At 39.9% G+C, this 17944-nt stretch overlaps 1 long non-coding RNA gene across 1 annotated transcript; it reads left to right on the top strand.

The window, feature by feature from the left end:
• The first annotated feature begins 12289 nt into the window (after positions 1 to 12289).
• On the top strand, positions 12290 to 17362 carry LOC133364328 (uncharacterized). Its single transcript, XR_009757916.1, has 3 exons — positions 12290 to 12449; positions 16458 to 16521; positions 17324 to 17362. It is a non-coding gene; the product is annotated as an uncharacterized LOC133364328 (long non-coding RNA).
• Positions 17363 to 17944: the final 582 nt, after the last annotated feature.

Genomic DNA, 17944 nt, shown 5'->3' with positions numbered 1-17944 from the left:
TATGCTTTGTTTTTGATATGATACCAAATTCAAATAAATGCAACTTCTGTCTCAGAGTTAACAAGTAACGTGGAACTGACACTTGGAAAAGGATCACTGTCACCTAAGTTATGGTGATTTAGACATTTTCTAGCAAACCCTGTCATCTGTGCATGTGATGTTCCTGTAAGTGTAAATAGGGTAAGTGCTGTTTGTATAGGAGATACATGGTAAGTAGAATGAAAGAGGAAGGGGGAGTGAATGGGCAGTAAAATGTTGGATGATTGGCTGAATGTTTAAAATGGCTGACAGTATAAAAGGAAGAATGACAGTGGAATCTGGGTGGTGAATGTTAGCGGGTTGTTTTGGTGGGTTTTGAGAGGAGATTGTGTGGAGAGTTGGTGGATGTGAGGAGAGGGTGGAGTTCGGATTAATACTAAGACCAGTACCTCAGGAATAGATGTAACCATATGCTTAAGTGCCTTTTAAAGAAATCTTGTTATCTTTGTTATTCAATAAATACTTTTGGTTTACCAAAGGCCTGATCCTTGGCTGGGGTTTCACAGACCAGAAGGGAGGGTAAGGTAAATACCAAGGCTGAAGGATAACAAATGGTGGCAGCGGGGAAGGGAAGAATAACACCACAAGCAGTCTGAGTAAATCAAAGGGATTGGGACAGCTTAAGCATGCAGTCACAGAGGTAACCTAATTGAGGGGGACTCAGGCCGAGTCTCTGGGACTACTGGTTATAGGACGTGACTGGTGGTGCTGCCTAGCAGGGGGATCTGTTGAGATCTGTGCTAGAGTGGGGAGAGAAACCATGAAAAAAGGACAGTCCGGACTGGTGGAGTCCCTGGTGGTGCCTAGAGACAGGCAGTAACCACAAGCAGGTAGGAACCTGACAGGGAGAGCCAGGGAAGGGCGTCACAGTGCACACCATTAGTATCTAAATATGAAAGGCCCAAAGGCCCAAAAGGCTTACCTGGCTCCACAAAGGCCACCGCGTCATATAATAATAATAGAATTAATTACCTCAACCTAATATATTCCTGGGCCTAGCAAGAAGCTGGAAGCCTAACCAAAGAGCTCCACACACCCCAAAGCAGCCACCATGTAATAAAATTAATAGAATAAAGTACCTTAAACCTAATATAGGCCCGGGTCTAGCAAAAGGGCATAAGCCTAACCAAAGGGCCCTGCACAATTGCCAATAGAGTCTGCCAGAGCCTCACTCACATCCCTCACCATCTAGTGCCCCCTACCTAGGCTGAACTCATACCCAGCCATGGCAACCAAAGGGGGAAATAAGGCCTGTGTTGACAGGCTTGAAAGGCCTGTGCAGCCTCCTCTCCCACAATTTGTTCTGAGCCTGCAGTGACTGACCCAAGATCATCCAGTGAGCTTCACAGCTGTTGGGGATATTCGAACCCTGGTCTCCCAGGTCGTAGTCCAACACCTTAACCACTACACCAAAACCTATTCCAGGTGTATGGAGGGATTGAAAGGCCTGTGCCACCTTCTCTCCCACAATCTGCCCTGGGCTAAGGGGTTTAAATGGTTTAAAATGGTTTAAATTGGTTTAAAATGCCCAAAGGCCTATATTTATTATTATTATGGGTGGCTAGGCTGCCCCAGCTAATCACCCCAACTATGTCAGTCAGTATATTAAACTGATCAACTCAATTGATCAATCAATCAAACAAACAAACACTGCCCACCCACCAAGGAATGACAAGACATATACCCCTTTAGGGGCCACCCCAAAAGCACACCTCATCCCTTGTGATCGATGTGATGTCCTTGTATATAGATATTACTGTAAATATGGTAAGTGCAGGTTTATTAAGGTATATGTGGTAAGTGGATTGAGTTAGAGAGGGGGGTACATGGGTTAGAATGCTGGAGAATGCTGTATGATGATTGGCTGAGTGTTTGAGTGGCTGAAGGTATAAATGAGAGGATGACAGTTGAGAGAGGGTTGGTCGGTTGGTTGTGGAGTTTGGGTTGATTGGAGTTCTGTTGGTGGTGGGCAGGATTGTATTAGGCTGGTATTGAGGCAGATTATATATGATTAGAAACATAAAGAGTAGCACAATATATGAAACCATACGCTTGTTAAATATCCCATAAGTAATCTTGTTATTTCCTGGTGTTTATAAATAAATATTTTCTTGGTTTACCAAAAGCCTGATCCTTGGCTGAGGCTTGCACAGACCAGAAGGGTGGGCAGGGTATTTTCCAAGGTGGAGAAACAGTATCAAATGGTGGCAGTGGTGAAGAGATAGTGTATCATCAAGTATCCAGGGCAACCCAGGGCTGTATGCTTTTTTGGCACAAAGATACAGGGGGGTTGTGGCCTGCAAGTGCACCCAGACACAAAGTAACAATAAGTCAGAAGGGAACTAAGGCAAAGTCCTAAGGCAATATTGTGAAACAGGGAGTGGCTGGTGGTGCTGCCTAGCAGTGGGATCTTGTGAGATCTGTGCTAGAGCCGGTGAGAGAACAAATAAAACCCAGGATCCTGACTGGAGGGACCTAACAGGTGGTGGTCTGAGGTGGGATCCTCACAATTGACCCCTCAGAACCTAGTGTCTATGGGGGGGCAATAAATCCAACCAGAGGAGGGAGTATAGTCCCCCCTTTTTATCTCTCCAATCCCCTTCTCAATATACCCTGTCTAGCACCCTGTGTGTGGGGGGGGGATTAACCTCCCTTATGAAAAACCTGTGTGCAGGGGGGGCACACCTCTCTTATAATCCCCCTACTACCACCTTATGTGAGGGGGTGTGCGAGCTTCACCTCCCTTATCTCCCCCATGTTAACCCTGTGTGCCAAAATGCTTGTTTAACTCGAGGGAGGGGTCAGGCACAGAGTATATGAGGCCCATGTGCCACCTCCCCCGAAACTACAGCTGGCAGCGCTGTGCTAAACAGCGCTGCTGCGCTACCGCTGTCAAAAGAGGGCAAGTGGCCTCCAGCCAGCTCTCCCCACGGAAGGCCAGAGCTCCCGCTTGCCCTGCTGCCAGTTTATGCCTGCTGCTGTGGGCCGCAGCCACCAAAAATGGCACTGGCCACATGCAGCACAACAAAATGGCCGGCACAATCAAGTCCCTCGCAGCGCAGCTCCTTGTCGATCCTTCATCTTCGTCACGTGGTGAGATGAAGGTAGGGGGGGTGGCAGAGGCTTAAATAGCCTAAAGCTGCCCCACCCCTTTACGCATCATGATGCGTGACCGATGCCCTTCTAATGGCGACCGTGGCTTCAGTCCCAGGCCACAAATGCACACCGCCCATCCAGGCTTCTCAAAACTTAACTGCCCAGTTCTTTCAGTCTCTCCTCCTTGTTTTTAGTCCCCTGATCATCCTCATTACCCTCCTCTGAATCATTTTGTCTGTATCCTTCTTAAAGTGCGGTGTCCAGAACAGGATGCAGTACTCAAGATGAAGCTTAACCAATGCAGAATAGATGGGAACTAATACTTCATGCAATTTGGAAGCTATACTTCTGTTAATGCAGCCTAAAATAGTGTTTGCCTTTTTTTGCAGATACATTGCTCTGTTGGCTCATATTCAGCTTGTGATCAGCAACAAGATGCTTCTCGCACATAGTTTTGCTGAGCCAAGTATCCCCCATCTTATAACTGTGCATTTGGTTTCATTTTCCTGGGTGTGAACTTTGCACTTCTCCCTGTTAAATTTCATTCTGTTGATTTCAGTCCAATGTTCCAGCCTATCAAGATCACTTTGAATTTTGTTTCTGTCCTCCAAGGTATTAGCTGTATCTCCTAATTTTGTGTTGTCTGCAAATTTCATAAGCATTACCTGCACCTTCTCATCCAAGTCATTAATAAAAATGTTGAAAACCACTGGGCCCAGGACTGAACCCTGTGGTATCCCATTTGTTTCCTCTTTTTTTAAAAAAAACGGTGTTTCATTGGCCATTTTTCAGTCCTCAAATCTCAGGGACAAGGTACACAAGAGCCAATATGGCAAAGTGTTTAGAGTATTGGACTATGACCTGGCAGACCAGGGTTCAAATTCTCACTTGGCCATGAAACTCACTTGGGCTAGTCACTGCCTCTCAGCCTAACCTACCTCACAGGGTTGCTGTGAGGATAAGATGGAGATGGGGAGAACCATGTACCTTGAGCTCCTGGGAGGAAAGATGGGACATAAATGCAATAATAAATAAATATTTGTGTTAGAAGATCATCAGTTTCATATATGAGTTCTTTAAGAATTCTCAGATGGATGTCATCCAGATGTGATCTGTCAATTTTTAAATTGTCTGTGAGGCCTATAACTTCGTGTCTTGTCATCACTATTTGACTCAGTTCTGCAGACTCCCTTCCTGTGAAAGTTAGTTCAGGGTAGGCACAGGGATCTGCCCTATATTTTCTACTGTGAATACAAAGACAAAGAATTAATTCAGCTGTGCAATCTGCTTTTTGTCCATTAGCACACCTTTGACTCCCTCATCATCCAAAAGTCCAGCCACCTCCCTAGCTGGTCTCCTGCTACTAATATATTTAAAGAATGTTGTGTTGTTCATCTTTTTATTTTTACCAATGTGCTCCTTTCCTTTTCCTTTTTTTTTTTTGCATCCCTTCTTGTCTGCTTGCATTTCTTTTGCCAAAGTTTGTGTTCCTTTTTGTTCTCATTTGGACAAGACCTCCATTTTTTTTTGAAAGAAGCCTTCTTGCCTCTTTTTCAACTCTGCTTGGATTCTCTTGGCCCTGGCAGTACCATTCCAGATGTGTGGTATACAGTCTAGCCGAGCTTCTACTATTGTGATTTTAAACAACCCCCATGCATTCAGAAGACATTTGACCCCCTCAACTTTTCCCTTACAACTTCCTTTTTACCAGTTATCTCATTTTTGGTAGCTTCCTCTTATGAAGTCAAATAGGAGTGTATTGGATTTTCCTGGCAATTTTCCAGTTACATATATGTTGAATTTGATAACACTATGTTGGCCGCTCTTCCCAGCCAATTCCATAACACTTACAATCTTGCACCAGATCCTGGATGCCAATTAAGATTAAGTCCATGGTTGCCACCCCTTTGTTCAGTTCCATGATCTATTCTACAGCAGTCTATTAGGGTATCTAGAAATCCTGAGTGGTAGTCAATGCTAGTCTTACTCAGAGTAGACCCACTGATGTTAATAAACATCCTAAACTTAGATTCATTAATTTCAATGTATCTAACCTGCATAGGACTTAGTTGAATACAATCCTTTACTTTTTTTGTGGTTGGAACACACATGCACCCTGTCTGTGTGAGAGTTATTGAAGTCGCACATTGCTACAGCACTTCCTCTTTTGGATGCCTTCTTAATTCTCTATCTCAAGATCACCTTGGGTGTTTTGGTCAGGGAGACAATAGTACGTTCCCAGTACTAAGTTACTCTTAGGCTGGTATCACCACCCTCAGGGCAAACTTGAACTTTTGTGTCATATGGAAAGCCTAGCAATACGGCAGATTCTCTTTTTAAAAATAATGATGTCTACATGTGCATACTCTTGTCTACAAGTGGTTTAAGAATGGAAATGCATATCCCATTGAAAGCAAAGGACAATATGCACATTTTAATGTGCATTCCAATTCTAATCGAATTTATACCTGTTTTCCTAAAAGCAAAGATTTTGGAAAGGTGTTTGCAGTGTATCCATACATATGTGAGATTATGGACTAATAAAGCAAAAAAAAAAGTGCATAGAAATACAGATCTTACACACTGCTAATTCTGTGCAACTAGCAGGGGACAGTTTTCAAGTGACTATATCATACAAGTATGATAGGGAAGGTGAAAATCCTGTTTGAAGCATACATATTGTTAAATGATAAAAAAGAGTTTTAAAGGTGCTGATGAATATACCATGCTCCATTGCCAATGTACAATGTACAATAACTAAAAAGTCAAGTGAAATGTTTCCTCTGTTTTCTTCTCACACAAATATATTATGAAGTATAGCTGAGGTTTTCCTAAAGCAAGTTTATAATTGAAGTATATTTTAAAAAATATATCTTGTTATTTTTCCTGTCATATAGAAGGCGTTTAAAATCAACTGCTGTTGTAGAATCCTCATTACAAACCAGGAAAATCTAATGATTGCATAATCTGTATTTGTCACATTCAGTGCTAAAGGGAGTACAGTGGCACAGATTTAACAAGCAGGCACACTGCATTTAGACTGCCGGATTTGTGTTCATTTTTATATCTATATAATGTTACAGAAATCTATTGCTGCACAAAGCATAGTAAAAAAAATCTGCCAAAGTAATAAGAAATATATACTAAACATATAAAATTCTGAAATATATGTGTAGATACATTTGTAATATTCTATTACAGGAAAGAAACAACATGAAAATGAATGTTAAAACTAATACTACAATATAGTATGAGTAGTCAATTCAATCTGGAGTGAAAATTTATTCCTGATGTGCTACAAGTCAAGAGCTCGGAAAAAGGATAAAGTGGTGGTGAAAATGCTGATTCGTTGTACATGGAACCTGTAGACATACAAGCATTCCATCCACCACAAGTTTCCCATAGTAGTAGTTGTAGTAATAAATGATGATGATGGTGATGATTGCTACTGTTACTATTTGGCATGCTTATATTCTCCTTCATAGCTTTGAGAGGTTCTCAAGGCAGTTTACACAAGATTCTCATAATAATAAAAAAATTACATTCAAACTTGGCTTCAAGAACAGAAATAACATGGTGTCCCTGTGGTGCCAGAATTATTCAGGTAGTATTTCCTGTCCTCATCCTTGGTCTTCATTGGTGTTGCCAGTGGAGGTTTGGTGTCCACCTACTAGGCAGCAGAGCCAATGAGATCCTCTGAGATAAGAGGGTGAGGCTAAGCAGCTGAAATTTGTTCAGCCCACAATGGAAGCAAGTCTTCCTTTGCTGCCAGGGACCAACTATCATTGGTGTCTTCTGAGGCATGGGAGTATGGTTGAGCAGCTGAATCTCACTCAGCCCCTGATGGACTCAAGTCTTCCCTTGCTAGCAATTGGCATGCAACACTCCTTCTTCATTCCTCTGAGGTCAAGGAGTGGGGATGAGCAGTTGGATCTCCCTCAGCTCATGATAGAGTCATGTCTTTCCTGGATGGCAGCTGTCAGACCAATAAATCTAGAAATCATTGAGTTGGATGCAAAATGTCCCTTCCACAAACAAAAGCTCTTCATGTGTTGGAATTGCTTTTTAATATGCTTTTAAACCTTTAAAAAAATAGTATGTTTTTAACCTTTTTTTAAGTCTTCAAAGCTTTCTTAAAAAAAGTTTTAAAAGTTGTTTTGTTTTAATCTATTTTAATGTCTATTTTTATGACGTTTTAAAATGTTTTTAGTGCTTTTGTTTGCTGCCCTGGCTCCTGCTGGGAGGAAGGGTGGGATATGAATGAATGAATGAATCAATCAATCAATTAATCAATGAATGAATGAATGAAAATCCATAAAGATCCACTGGAGAGGGGGGAAACAATTGTTCCCATTTCTCCTTCACTTTGCAGTCTTCCACAGCAGCTTTTGAAGGGATGCCCAAAGTTGCCAGGTGACCTTCTCCAGTACAGCATTTCTGTGAATGGAGTTTCTCTCAAGAGACTCTGGATCCAACCCATTGGTGGTGGTGGGGTTTTACTGGTTACTGAGCTAGAACATCAGTTTATAAACCAATTAAACATTTTCCTTGTTACTTGACTGTCTAGAACAGGAGAAATCTACAATGAACATGCCGTTGAAAGGTTTAAATGAATAAACATGCCTCCCTTTTCCAGGCATGGTAACCTATTTCTTTAGTTACTGTGATCTAAAAAAAGAATCTGTTTATATTCCCATGAAGAGAATTCCCAGGGCCCATAGCAAAGTGCTTGTTACATCTACTAGTAGTTCCTGATGAGGCTGGGCATTTGATTAGCATTTTCCTATCATGCAACAGAATTCAAGAATTTTCTTTGGGAGAGAAAGAAAAAACCCTTCTTTTTATAAAAGAAAAGAGCAAAAATTATATTAGAAAAGCTTCAGAATATTTGACCAGCTCAAGAGCATTTGTGTAGAATATGCTTCTACTTACTTTGAACAAAACCTTTAGTTCACTATACACTAGCATTCAATAATAAAGACTGAAACTTCAAGATTTTAGAATCATTTCTTACTTAACTGCTTTAGCTCACCAAAAATAAAATAATTCATTTTAAGGTTTCACTTCAATAATCTCTATTTTGTATACCTGCCTCGGCTGTCATTTCTGACAGTATGGAAATCCGGATAGTGCTAGCTGACCTCTGCAATAATCCATATGAACATATGGTTGATGGTCAGAAGAAATTTTTGTCCATTTCAAGGAGAACTGAAGAGATCAGCAAATCCATGTAAGAATATATACCCATGGATGTCATAGCTTTTGTCAGTTTACAAGTGGAAACAAAGACTGAGGAACCTTTGAATCACTGATGCTGAAAACTTTGCCAGAGCTCTTGAAATGAGAAGTTAGATAGGGGAATTAATGTTGACTGGTTCACCATTGGAAATGAAACTTTTTGCACACAAAAAGTAGAGGAATAAAATGGGCATTCTAAACTAAAAGGCATACATCAAAGCTGAAATTAAGATATAATAGATCACCCAATAAGTTGTTATCCCTTTATGCCATTTGAAATTGTTTTATTATTTTTGTAAGTTACAGATACACATTCTCATAATTACTATTCTTTTTTCCTTGCCTCTTTCCCCCCTTTCCTTCTTCATTTAACCCTTTTTACGTTATGCATTTTCTTTATCCCTTTTCTCAGCTTTTTGCAGTTCCCCAATCATGTGGACAAGCCTACATGTGTACATTATTTTTATGCATGTAAAATCTGTTCAAAAAATCTACTGAGTGTGCATAAAACAGGAGGAGGCTTGTCATACCATATTATGGAGGTTATATGCCAACATGGCAAACATGGTTGTCAGTGGGGCCACTAGTACTTCCTGTGGTGCCTGTTAAAGGTCTCAGTAAATATCCCCTTAAAAATCCACAATGCCCAAGAGACTGCTCTTCCTGCTCAGTTCCTGTTTGTACTGGGTCAGCCTCTCCTGCATTGAATATTCTTCCTTAAACATGATCACACTTCATTGTATACCAAGACTGGACAACCATCCTATCTTCTGTTCTGAAAAGATTCAGGTGCAAAGAGTTTTTCCCTGTGAGCAAGCATAGAGGTAGCTGATATGGATGCCTTTTTCTGGATTTCCTTCAGTACGAACTATGCACTTATTTGGGATAAGCTCCATTAAGCTCAGAAAGAATTGATTCCAGTAAACATGCACAGGATTTGGCTGTTAATATTGCTATTCTTTTTTCCACTCTGTCTCCATCTGATTCTGTTGAAATAGTTTCTTCTAACCACTGCTGTTTCTTGTCATCTGATGGTCTGTGTGTACCTTTACACTGTTAATGGGTGCTACCATATCTATATATAATGGACATTTTATACTCTTTGTGATTATATTCTAAAATAAAATAATAGATGGGAAACTATGAAAATAACATAAGCAGCAGATATCTGGGTTTGCTGTGGCAGCAACATTTGTAATATGTATGTTCCTTCACATGTCACTATTAGAGTCACAAATGAAAAACAGAGTCTTGATGAAAAACAATGTAACTATGTAGGGTGCATTGTTTTCAGAAGTAGCCTTTGCTAAAGAATTATTTATGTCTTGTGTATGCATTACGTATATAATGAGCAGGGGGGTGCATTTAGAAGATCTAGTAAGTTCACATGCTAAATTGTTAATGTAGTAATTGTAGTTATCACTTGGTGACATTGAATGGGTTTATTATCTGTTAGACTCAGCCATCATATGATGAGTCATCACATATAATTTTCTTATCATGTTAAGCAATTACCAAATAAGGGGAACCAACTAGAAAGTATTAAGCCAAATCATGGCAAGCTTATTGACTATCACACATTGGTTATCATTTAAACTACAAACATGCTCTCTAAAAACAGCCCTAAAAACAACTAATTATATGTAATAATTTGCAATCAGTAGTGCCAAGTAAAATCTTCCAGCAGGATGTGAAAAAGAGATTGTGGCAGGGGGAAAATGTGGAATTCTCCAGGCGATTAGCTTTTTTGTTGTTGTCCTATCTAGGTGTGATTTAAAAAGAAAATATTGGACATTTAACTATTTGGAACTGAGGGAAGAGGGGAGTAAAAGCATTTATTCTTTTGTAATTTGTAATTTGCTATCCAGCTAATTGTTAATAATGTTCCATAGAAATAGCTGCATTCTCAACAGCTTGACACTGTGGTCATTATCAGATTTGTGAGTTGTTGCAAGGCTGTGAATTTATACATTCCTGTGAATGAATTAAAAGGATGTTACTGTGGAACAGTACAACATATCCTTGAGTGTAGGATCTGGTGGGGTGCTGTTTACTCCACAGGATAGATAGATGTAGGGTTAATAGGATGGTTAGGCAGTTAGTTCTGTCTATGGGATGGGTATTCATTCGCCATTGTAGGATATGTTTCCATTGTCCTCATCTCTTTAGGGATGATGGGGTGTACCTTTCAGTGCATGCTTGTGATTTGGTTTTGGAAAATCTGCAGCTGGGTTTAGCAGTCTTATTTCCTTTGGGTTGAGATAAAGCTTCAACTGATCCCCTCCCATGGCATAGAATTCAGGCAGGTGAGGAAGGGGGTAAACAGCTGGATACTGAGGCATTCTTGGATTAAGGGCATCCTCTAGGGAACTGCCAGTGCCACTGGGGATCTGGGAGGTGTCCTCATGAGCCGAATTTGTGCATCAGGGTAAACGCCAGTACAGCGGTGCCAGGTTGCACAAGTTGGATGCACACCCTTGGCTCTACTAGCTAAGAGGGAGAAGTTCATCCCTATCCTTTGCTGGGGAGCCACAGCCAATGGCTGATTGATATGCCCAGGGGACTGGAGGGAAATCTCCCTATCAGCCTCACCTGCCTGAATAATATCCAATTTGGTTGATTTGGTTTAATTGGTGGAAAGTTCTAAAAAGTTGTTATATTTTTAATAAATATAATGTTATTCCAAGTTTGGTGTCATGAGTCTTCTTTATGATGTGGTGGCAAACACAAATAAAGCTTCTTTCATTGTGGTGGGGGGATAGATAAATAACGATTTGTAGCAAGTAGGGATATCAACTAGCGTTGTTCATATTTTAATAGTTTACTATTTTGTGGTTTCAATAATTAAGTCTGTGACATTCTAGAAAGCATAAATCCTGCTGAGATATTTAAGTTAGGAGCATCCTCTTGAAGTACAATCAAAACAAAACAAAAAACTTTTTCCAGGGTCTTAAGTTGATTTGATTTACCTTTGAAATAAAATTGAATGGTAAAGTAGTATGGCCTACTCAAACCGTTTTAGCATCATTGTTAACTAGAACCTCCTTTTGAAACTGATTACATTCAATTAACATTTTTAGAATAATTTTAATTATGTGCCTGTAAAGAATAAAGATGATCCAGGTTCCATTTGTTTATCATGGAGGGCCTGACAAAAATGAGAACAGAGCTTCCCAGCTCATGGAGGGGGTGCAGAGAGAGAGAGATGACTTTTAATTCGACAAGTTCAGAGAGATTTCTTAGTTTGACGCGCACAGCAGGGGGTCTTTGAGCGCCTGGCAATACTTCAGCATTCCAAACTTTGAAAGTCTTTCCCTACAGCAGAAATTGTATCAAAAGCCAATGATAATATTCCCTGCAAGGTAAAGCACCCTATTGAAGATTTCTAGAGCTGTTTATTTATTCATCAGAGTTTTTTTAAAGGACATATCAAGCACATAGGTAATAATTCTTATAGATGACATAAAAACGCAAATAAATAAAAAAATCTCATTAATCTTTTGCCTTGTTATATTTCTTCACTGGTTACATGAGCTTGTAGACACTGCCATACATCTGTTTTCCCCAAAACGTGTGTCTTTACTGCAAATGTCTCTTCCTGTAATTTTAATAAAATCATCATTTCTGTCTATCCTCTACCACCTGCTGTGTGCATAAGATGTTTATGGGCATCTCCTTCCAGCAAGCTTTCAAAGTAATTAATTAATTTTTCAGAAGGATATTCAATTTCTTAGGAAGTCTTTTTAAATCCCAATTTTAAAGTAATTTTTAGATATCAGCTTTTATAGTCAAGATTAAAGCTTTATTTGTATCCCAAAATTAAATGTTTTCATATTTTTGAATTACCTTCACAGGGGAAAAATAACATATATACATTTTTCCTTGTTTTTGTTCTGTTTGGTCTCCACAGCAAAGCCAGGAGTGTGAGACTGCGACAGCTATTCCCTGGTGTGATGTCATTGTCGGCTATCACAGTGGCAGAATCAGCCCGCTCGGTGAAGACAAAAAGTGTCCCTCTTCCTCTTGCTCTTTCAGCTGCCACAGGCATTCAAAGTGACCTTGCCGTGTAAATACTGGTGAGTGACCACAGGGGAAAAGAAGCTTCCTACTGAAAGAGAACTTGTTTTAAAAACTGTGGTAACCTGAGGATACTACACTGCTTCAAACTGTGTTTTCACATGGAGTAAACAGTGTGTACAGAAAAACCTATGTGCAAGATTTTTCATTCTCAGATTTAGTCACTATTTCATATATTAACCTACATTTTTATTTTTAACTTAAAGGCACATGCTAATGCTTTTTCCAGATTACATGAACAACATAAAATCATTGCAATTCTCTAAACGTAGGAAAGCCTCTGTCTCTCAGAGGCATGTTACGCATTATGTATTTCCCCAGGCTTTTGCTGATGGATACCCAAGAAAAAGGTAGCCTGGGAAGTGTAACACATAGATGTAATCGATAGACAGACTCATGACACCTCAATACCGCTCAGGAGTCATTTTTTGTAATTTTGAGGTTGGTGGTTCTGTCCCACAGCTAGAAAAACACATAAGAAAAATCATCAGGCCTCCTTTGTGTCATGTTAGAACCAGAGCTATGGGGGTAGTGAATAGCGGCCATCTGGTATCCTCTGAAAATGAGAAGAAAGATGTGTGTTCTAATAATCACTGCCTCATATCAAGGCATGCCACAATCTGTGGATTATTAGCATTGCCCAGTCAACATTTCAGAATTAATAGACACTCTGGAGCTGTGAAGTTCTGAAATAGCAGGGATCCATTATTCTTTTTGTGCTGTAGTAATCTGGAATATGGGGAAATACTTTGTTCCTCTTTTTAAAAATGGGGAGATAATACTTGAAATAAGAGAGAGCTGTCAGTCCTAGTAGGGGCTCACTTCCTTGTCTTATCTCTTTTCTAACCCTCATATGATACTTTAAATGTAGAAGTTGTTTTGGCATATGCAAGTGGTTCCCATGCCTGTGGGTGCAAGTAAATGAAATTTGTTAATTGGGGTAACACACTGGTCAATGTGTGGCATTAATAATTCTAAAATGGCTCTGGGGCTTGACTAATCTGTCTATAAGATTGAACTATACTGAATAGGCCACTTCTGCTTCTGGATCTCACCTACAATAACATTAATTTTCTTTCTCCTAACATGCTCTCCAGCACACAGTTCTCCCCATCTGTGATTCATCCTTCAAATTTTGCATTACATCCTTCAGATTTTCCATTAGTTCTGATGAACAATCTGGAAGTTATATAGATTCCTGTATTCAAGGGGTTGTGCTTTTGAATCTTACGACTGATTAGAAATAGAATTCAAAAGCACAACTCCTTGAATACAGTAGTCTTTATAAACTTCCAAATTGTTCCTCAGAACTATATGTTATTAAAAATGAACCTTCTCTTTGTGGCAAACTCATGTCCAATGACCTAGCCCACTAATCCTTTCCTTAGGGTGATGCCAAGTACCCTAGTTTGCTTCAAATCCATTTTAAAAAATTCTGTTGAGAGCCTCTTTTCTAGTAATCTGATTGGAACATCAGTAGTAGCCACAGTCCTTATAATTGGTCTGAACAAGTGGACTTCATCTAAGTCCCGAACATAAGATATGGAAGTGTGAGCAAGGGCACCTTTAGGGAGAAACAGCACAATCCAACTTCTGATTAGCTGGCAGGGTGGTGGTGGAGGAGGAGGAGTGGTGGGAAACTCTGCAGCATCCACTTGCCACTTGGAGCCGCCAGCCCAGCTGAACGTAGGCTCCATCAGGAGCCACATGCAGGAGCCAAATGGGAAGAGCCAGCTCCCACAAATAGGCCTACCAGGGAGTAAGCACTCCGATAGACAACCATTGTCATTGTTTTACTCTGCTGGCTTTTTTGCTGGTGGAATTCTCGTGTGGATTGGGTCCCAGGGGAGCACTCCAAGGGAGTCTTGGATCTCATATGAGCCCCCCCATGGCTCCTCTCCTGCCATGCCCCCAGAATCCCCTGTTTTCAGGGCTACTGCCAGCTTCTGCCAACTTTCTGTCCACCAGGCTGGCTGCCCTGGTGGTGCCACAGCTCAGCCAGGACAGGGGGCTTCTGCTGGTAGAGCCGGCAGGCCAGTGGTGCCTGGCAACTGCCAGCTCATGGCGGGGTGCCTCATCCAACTTTCCCCAGCCCAGCACAAAATCAAGGCATTTTAACTATCCTAATGTTGGAAGGGAATGGCCCCTCAGTCCCTCTCACACAATCTTTTCTTGAATCTTGTCTGCTCCATCTTCTTTCTGCAGCTCCACATTTCTTCCTTAGTGCCATTCAATAGTGCGGCAACTGGGGTCCACAGGGTCTACCAGCTTCTCTACACTTAAGTGGGACTAACCACAGAGCACCAAGTAAAAGAACTAGGAAAGAGCTTTTTGCTTTCACTCACCTCACAGAAGACTTTTAATCCACTTTTCTCTCCCAAGAATAATTCTCTGAGTGTGCTGACAGTTAGATACCTGGGATTGCCCTGGATAGCCGAATGCTTTCCCCCCCTCCAATTGGTCAAGAATCTGGTTCCTTTCTAGAATTATAAAAACTAAAAGAAATCTAGAATGATTTATTTCCACAGTTGCGCTAACCCTAGTCCAGTTTCCTAAACTTTAATATCACATGACTGTTACCTTTATTGAGACTGTATTTTAGTGATTTGCTCTTGGGACTGCTGATTAAATATGGGTTTGTTTTGTTTGTTTTTAAAAAGGAGAGCTTGTGAGAGTTTCTCTTGGAGTGAATAGTATTAAACAAAATTCTGCCTGAAATTAATGTTTTATGTAGTGATGTCTTGTCTACTTAAGGATTCAAACACAAATATGCTGTGTCTTTCCTATTATGTACTGGAACAAGGTGACAAGGTAAGGTGCAGGGGGCTTAACCCATAGTATATCAGTGTTGTTGATTTTTAAGTATGTGCTGCCAAACTATTTTTCAGAAGTTTTCAGTGAAAGTTATATATATAAAGCTTTAAAAACGTGTTTGCCACTTTGAAGTTTGTGTCTCTGAACTACACATAGAGGCTTAATGAGGATACTTCCATGCCGCTTGGTACAAATATTGATTGACTGTACACACTTGCATTAGCTTCCAGCATCATGAGCAATCCTCAGTTCTATACAAGTGTGGCTTTGCTATCTGTTGAGATTATATGAAAGACTTTTCCAGTCTAGAGTTTTAAGGTGTCCTTGTGCCTCAGATGTGTTTTCCCTGATGCTGAAAGGAAAATTCTGTCAATAACTATATGGAACTGTGTTTGATTGTTGAATAATCATGATTGTTGCACAATGGGAATAGTGGGGTGGAGGTAGGATGCAGTCGTAAGTTACATGTTGTCATACTCATAAGGCACAGTTCACAAAGAAGACTCTTTGCCATTGGAGCTGCTCTGCATAGTAGCAAGAGTTTTAGACATATAGTAGCTTTATCTCTATTGTACTATGTAAAACATATCCAGAGCTTTTACACACATATATCTAAAAAGAGAATACCCTAGACTTTAAGGGAGATAATATACCAACTTATGATAAACAATATTCACCATGAACCATCTGTAATTTTTGACGGAGTTATTCATTGAAGAAATTCATGGATAACTTTTAAAATTGAATGCATGTGACTGTTTCACCCTTGTGCTTGACAAATTGTGAAGACAAAATGGTGAATTTATCAACTAAATGAATCATTGCAATTTATTCATTTATCTCCTTTGGAGAGATCTTTAGTTAGAAAAATGCAAAAATTGTGAAGCAGCCTTCTCATAAAAATAATAACAATAAGATTTTCTTGTTCAAATGGTACTCTGATAAGTTGATTTGTTGATTACAAAGAATGCCCTAAAATGAGTTTTATGCAAATTTCTTTACAATAGAACCCATTGGGCTATGTGCAATTTGATTGGAAAGCATTTTGAGATATAACATTTACAAAATCAGCTGACTATGGAAGGAAAGAATGAGATAAATAGCATCTATATGTTCTTGGGTTCATATTTTAAAAACTACATATATTCATAGTGCTGTTCCAAAATATAAAACTTAAAATTACTCTTTTTCAGAGTCAATGGCAATGATTATTTATCTGGCAATAGAAAACACAGCAATAAGTATGCTTCAAAGCAGGTGTGTAGAGCTTGTTTAGCATTGATGTCTATTTTAGAAATGTATAAACTGATACACACACTCATTTACAAATTTTTACATGAATCCTGTCACAATTGTTATTTAAGACAATAATAATGTACCACTGTTGCTGGATCTTTGGACTCCGAATCTTGTTTAAAACTGGTCATACCTCTTTCAGCCTTGAACCATGCCTTCAAAGTAGGCAAAATCTAGTGTCTTATGACCTGTAGTCCATGTGTGAATTACAGAGAATGGAGATCTGGAAATCTGTATGCAGTCCATACATGCTTTGAAATTTGGATCCGTAAAAGCTTTCTTTTGATGATGGAAATGTTATGGTGTGCCAAAGAAATGCCCTGGGAAGAGATGGTGGCGTTAATGAACCCATAAATCCATGAATAATTTTCTTCTTGCAGCATGTGAATTCATACCTGTAGGAACTATGACCAGCCTGAGGTTATAACAAATGGCAGTGTGGTAAATTGTGCATGAATTATTTGGGGAGGAGGGGAGTGTCAGTTCATATATTATGTAGATCACTCCAACAACAAAACATGGATACTTCAATGAACACAGTGCTACAGGGCCTGATTTTACTTAAGGATTGTTATCATTGTTTAAAGAAACCCTTTCTATTCAGCCTGATTTTTTATTCCGGTATCAGGTGAAGAATTCACCACAGATAAAAATAGATCATATCAAAATGTGTTTCTTTTTGCATTGGAGTGGCTAGCAAACTTTCTGTTCTTTCTGGCCATGAGCCGATATGGCTCTCATTGTTTTGTGGCTCCATTCACAGGTGGCAAAATAGGGAGGTGTGGCTTCACTTATTTTGGAGATGGAAATCAAACATTATTGGCAGTGTGGTGCTCCACCACCATTTCTTTTCCAGAATGTCTCCTCTGAACAAAGCTATAGCATCACATAGCATCACTGACAAGGGTGTTCTGGGAAGAAAAATGGTGGCAGCAGCAGTCAAGAGAAGCACTGCTGCCATCACTGCCACCATCGTAGAACACCAGCAGAAACAACAAAGAAAGCCCAAAATGGGGTGAGTAGTTTTGCCCCCCTTGCACCTCTGGCCTGCCACCCAAACTTGGGCAAAATCATTTCCTTTTTAAGTGTTTGGGCACCACTAATTTCCTCCTGCAAATAATTGTCTGCATTTCTATGTATATATGTAAGATTACAATTCCTCTCTGAATGTTTCTGTGATCATTAAAATACGTTACTTTCCCTCTGCCCAAGACTTGTATTCTTATTTTTATCTTTGTTGGTAAACATTTTAAGTTTTGTCTAGATATGTTTCATTGACCAGATATACTGCCTAAGCATTGCAGGAACTATGAAGAAAGCAGTTCCAGATGGCAAGGAGTGAGAAGGCAGAGGATAACAACAGAGTAGTGACCTTTCCATTTAC

This window comes from Rhineura floridana, chromosome 9 (assembly GCF_030035675.1).
Source record: "Rhineura floridana isolate rRhiFlo1 chromosome 9, rRhiFlo1.hap2, whole genome shotgun sequence".
NCBI lineage: Eukaryota > Metazoa > Chordata > Lepidosauria > Squamata > Rhineuridae > Rhineura > Rhineura floridana.
This window is presented reverse-complemented; position numbering and strand designations above follow the sequence as displayed.